The sequence below is a fragment of the Arachis ipaensis genome, chromosome B6 (assembly GCF_059453495.1).
Source record: "Arachis ipaensis isolate K30076 ecotype BB chromosome B6, ASM5945349v1, whole genome shotgun sequence".
In the NCBI taxonomy this organism is placed as follows: domain Eukaryota; kingdom Viridiplantae; phylum Streptophyta; class Magnoliopsida; order Fabales; family Fabaceae; genus Arachis; species Arachis ipaensis.
In genome coordinates, this window is record NC_142441.1 from 17,744,500 (window position 1) to 17,749,810 (window position 5,311).

Genomic DNA, 5,311 nt, shown 5'->3' on the forward strand with positions numbered 1-5,311 from the left:
AATTAAAATAAAAACAAAAAATATTTTCCTTTTATTTTAATTCGAATTCAATCTCCCTCTCTCATCTCTCTATTTATTTATTTATCTACTAATATTCCTCTTCCACTCAAAATTCGAACCCCCTCTTCTTTACTGTGTTCGAATTTTTCTCTTTTCCTTCTTCTATTCTTCCCTTCTTCTACTCACGTAAAGGAATCTCTATACTGTGACATAGAAGATTCCTCTTCTTTTTTGTTCTCTTCTTTTTCATATGAGCAGGAACAGGGACAAAGACATTCTTATTGAAGCTGATCCTAAACCTGAAAGGACTCTTAAGAGGAAACTAAGAGAAGCTAAAGCACAATCCTCTGGAGAGGACCTGACAGAAATTTTCGAAAAAGAAGGAGACATGGCCGAACCTTCTTCTGACTTATGTGGACTTTTCGAAAAATATGGTTGGTGACTTCATTGCACCTTCTTCTGACTTATGTGGAAGAAGCATCTCAATTCCTGCCATTGGAACAAACAACTTTGAGCTTAAGCCTCAATTAGTTTCTCTGATGCAGCAGAATTGCAAGTTTCATGGACTTCCATTAGAAGATCCTCATCAGTTCTTAGCTGAATTCTTGCAAATCTGTGACACTGTCAAAACCAATGGAGTTGATCCCAAGGTCTATAGGCTTATGCTTTTCCCTTTTGCTATAAGAGACAGAGCTAGAACATGGTTGGATTCACAACCTAAGGAAAGCCTGAACTCTTGGGAAAAGCTGGTCAGTTCTTTTCTGGCCAAATTCTTTCCACCTCAAAAGATGAGCAAGCTTAGAATGGAAATCCAAACCTTCAAACAGAAGGAAGGTGAGTCCCTTTATGAAGCTTGGGAAAGATATAAGCAATTGATCAAAAGGTGTCCTACTGACATGCTTCCAGAATGGAGCATCATATGTATATTCTATGATGGTCTGTCTGAGTTATCAAAAATGTCATTGGACCATTCTGCAGGAGGATCTCTTCATCTAAAAACCCCTGCAAAAGCTCAGGAACTCATTGAAATGGTTGCAAATAACTAGTTTATGTACACCTCTGAGAGGAGTCCTGTGAACAATGGGACGCCTCAGAAGAAGGGAGTTCTTGAAATTGATACTCTGAATGCCATATTGGCTCAGAACAAAATATTAACTCAGCAAGTCAATATGATTTCTCAAAGTCTGAATGGATTGCAAGCTGCATCCAACAGTACTAAAGAAGCATCTTCTAAAGAAGCTTATGATCCTGAGAACCCTGTAATGGCAGAGGTGAATTACATGGGAGAACCTTATGGAAACACCTATAATCCTTCATGGAGAAATCATCCAAATTTCTCATGGAAGGACCAACTGAAGCCTCAATAAGGCTTCAACAATAATGGTGGAAGAAATAGGTTTAGCAATAGCAAGCCTTTTCCACCATCTTCTCAGCAACAGACAGCGAATTCTGAATAGAGCCATTTTGGCCTGGCAACCATAGTCTCTGATCTATCCAAGATCACACTAAATTTCATGAATGAAACAAGGTCCTCCCTTAAAAATTTGGAGACACAGGTGGGTCAGCTGAGTAAGAAGATTACTGAAACTCCTCCCAGTACTCTCCCAAGCAATACAGAAGAAAATCTCAAGAGAGAGTGCAAGGCCATAACCATGACCAACATGGCTGAACCTGGAGAGAGTGAGAAGGACGTGAGTCCCAATGAGAAAAGCCTCATGGGACGTCCTCTGGATAGAAAAGAGTTTCCCTTTGAGGAACCAAAGGAATCTGAGGCTTATACAGAGACCATAGAGATTCCATTGAACGTCCTTCTGCCATTCATGAGCTCTGATGAATATTCTTTTTCTGAAGAGGATGAAGACATCACTGAAGAGCAAGTTGCTAAATATCTAGGAGCAATCATGAAGCTGAATGCCAAGTTAATTGGTACTGAGACTTGGGAGGATGAACCCCCCTTGTTCACCAATGAACTGAATGCATTAATGAGGCAGACATTACCTCATAAGAAACTGGACCCCTGAAAATTCTTCATACCTTGTACCATAGGCACCATAACCTTTGAAAAGGCTCTGTGTGACCTGGGGTCTGGGATAAACCTCATGCCACTCTCTGTAATAGAGAAACTGGGAATCTTTGAGGTACAAGCTGTAAGAATCTTACTAGAGATGGCAGACAAATCAATGAAACAGGCTTATGAACTAGTAAAGGACGTGCTAGTGAAGGTTGAAGGCCTTTACATCCCTGCTGATTTCATAATCCTAGACACTGGAAAGGATGAGGATGAATCCATCATCCTTGGCAGACCCTTCCTAGCCACAGCAAAAGCTATGATTGATGTTGACAGAGGAGAGTTGGTCCTTCAGTTGAATGAGGACTACCTTGTATTCAAGACTCAAGGTTCTCCTTCTGTAACCATGGAGAGGAAGCATGAAAAGCTTCTCTCAATACAGAGTCAAATAAAGCCCCCACATTCAAACTCTAAGTTTGGTGTTGGGAGGCCCAACCCTGCTCTGATTATCTGTGAGGCTCCGTGAGAGCTCATTGTCAAGCTATTGACATTAAAGAAGCGCTTATTGGGAGGCAACCCAATGTTATTTAATTATATCTATTTATTTTCCATTGTTATTTTATGTTTTCTTTAGGTTGATGATCATGTGAAGTCACAAAAACAACTGAAAAATAAAAAATAGAATGAAAAACAGCATTAAAAATAGCTCACCCTGGAGGAAGAGCTTACTGGCGTTTAAACGCCAGTAAGAGTAGCAGAATGGGCGTTAAACGCCCAATCTGGCACCATTCTGGGCGTTAAACGCCCAATCTGGCACCATTCTGGGCATTTAACGCCAGAAACAGGTACCAAGTTGGTATTAAACACCAAGAAAGGGAGAAAAGTTGGCGTTAAATGCCAGAAACAAGCAGCAACCTGGCGTTTAATGCCAGAATTGCACTATAAGGGCGTTTTGCACGCCTAAATGGAGCAGGGATGATAAGTCCTTGACCCCTCAGGATCTGTGGACCCCACAGGATCCCCACCTACCCCACCTCTTCTTCTCTCTTCTCCACACCTTTTCATAACACTCTTCCCCAAATACCCTTCACCAATCACCTCATTCACTCTTCCCCAAAACCCCATCTACCTTCAAATTCAAAACCCTATTTCCCTCCCAAACCCAACCCCAAATACACGAACCTAACCCCCCCACTCCTATATATACCCCTCATCCCTCTTTCAATTTCACACATCACAAACACCTTATACCCCTTTGGCCGAATTCACCCTCTCCCTCCATCTCCTCCATTTTCTTCTTCTTCTCCTTCATTATTTCTTCTTTACTCGAGGACGAGCAAACCTTTTAAGTTTGGTGTGGTAAAAGCATTGCTTTTTGTTTTTCCATAACCATTTATGGCACCTAAGGCCGGAGAAACCTCTAGAAAGAGGAAAGGGAAGGCAAAAGCTTCCACCTCTGAGTCATGGAAGATGGAAAGATTCATCTCAAAGGTCCATCAAGACCATTTCTATGAAGTTGTGGCCAAGAAGAAGGTGATCTCTGAGGTCCCTTTCAAGCTCAAAAGGAATGAGTATTCGGAGATTCGACATGAGATTAGAAGAAGAGGATGGGAAGTTCTCTCCAATCCTATTCAACAAGTCAGGATCTTAATGGTTCAAGAGTTTTATGCAAACGCATGGATCACTAGGAACTATGATCAAAGTATGAACCCGAATCCAAAGAATTGGCTTACAATGGTTCGGGAGAAATACTTAGATTTCAGTCTGGAAAATGTAAGGTTGGCGTTCAACTTGCCAATGATGCAAGAAAATGCACGCCCCTACACTAAAAGGGTCAACTTTGATTAAGGGTTGGACCAAGTCCTCATGGACATATGTGTGGAAGGAGCTCAATGGAAAATTGACTCAAGAGGCAAGCCAGTTCAATTGAGAAGGCATGACCTTAAGCCTATGGCTAGAGGATGGTTGGAGTTCATCCAACGCTCAATCATTCCCACTAGCAACCGGTCTGAAGTTACTATAGACCGGGCCATCATGATCCATAGTATCATGATTGGGGAGGAAGTGGAAGTTCGTGAGATTATACCTCAAGAACTCTACAAGGTGGCTGACAAGTCATTCACTTTGGCAAGGTTAGCCTTTCCTCACTTCATTTGTCACCTCTGCAATTCGACTGGGATTGTCATAGAGGGAGACATCCTCATTGAAAAGGACAAGCCCATCACTAAAAAGAGGATGGAGCAAACAAGAGAGCCCACTCATGGACCTCAACAAGAGCATGAGGAAGCTCCTCATCATGAAATCCCTGAGATGCTTCAAGGGATGCACTTCCCTCCACAAAACTATTGGGAGCAAATCAACACCTCCTTAGGAGAATTAAGCTCCAACATGGGACAATTAAGGGTGGAGCACTAAGAGCATTCCATCATCCTCCATAAAATTAGAGAAGACCAAAGAGCCATGAGGGAGGAGCAACAAAGGCAAGGAAGAGACATAGAGGAGCTCAAGAGCACCATTGGTTCTTCAAGAGGAAGAAGACGCCACCATCACCAAGGTGGACCCATTCCTTAATCTCCTTGTTTATTTATTTTTTTCCTATTTTCATTCTCTATGCTTTATGTTTATTTATGTTTGTGTCTTTATTACATGATCATTAGTGTCTAGTGTCTATGTCTTAAAGCTATGAATGACCTATGAATCTATCACCTTTCTTAAATGAAAAATGTTTTTAATCATAAAAGAACAAGAAGTACATGATTTCGAATTCATCCTTGAAATTAGTTTAATTATTTTGATGTGGTGACAATACTTTTTGTTTTCTGAATGAATGCTTGAACAGTGCATATTTTTGAATTTGTTGTTTATGAATGTTAAAATTGTTGGATCTTGAAAGAATAATGAAAAAGGAGAAATGTTATTGATAATCTGAAAAATCATAAAATTGATTATTGAAGCAAGAAAAAGCAGTGAAAAAGCAAGGCTTGCGAAAAAAAATATATGAGAAAAAAAATGGCGAAAATAAAAAAAAGAAAGAAAAAGAAAAAGCAAGCAGAAAAAGCCAAGAGCTCTTTAAACCAAAAGGCAAGAGCAAAAAGCCAGTAACCCTTTAAACCAAAAGGCAAGGGTAAAAAGGATCCAAGACTTTAAGCATTAATGGATAGGAGGACCCACAGGAATAAAATCCTGGCCTAAGCGGCTAAACCAAGCTGTCCCTAACCATGTGCTTGTGGCGTGAAGGTGTCAAGTGAAAAACTTGAGACTGAGCGGTTAAAGTCGTGGTCCAAAGCAAAAAGAGTGTGCTTA

At 40.7% G+C, this 5,311-nt stretch overlaps 1 non-coding gene across 1 annotated transcript; it reads right to left on the bottom strand.

Moving 5' to 3' along the window:
- Window positions 1–794: 794 nt before the first annotated feature.
- Window positions 795–902, bottom strand: LOC148554753 (small nucleolar RNA R71). The gene has a single exon (XR_015886883.1). It is a non-coding gene; the product is annotated as a small nucleolar RNA R71 (small nucleolar RNA).
- Window positions 903–5,311: the final 4,409 nt, after the last annotated feature.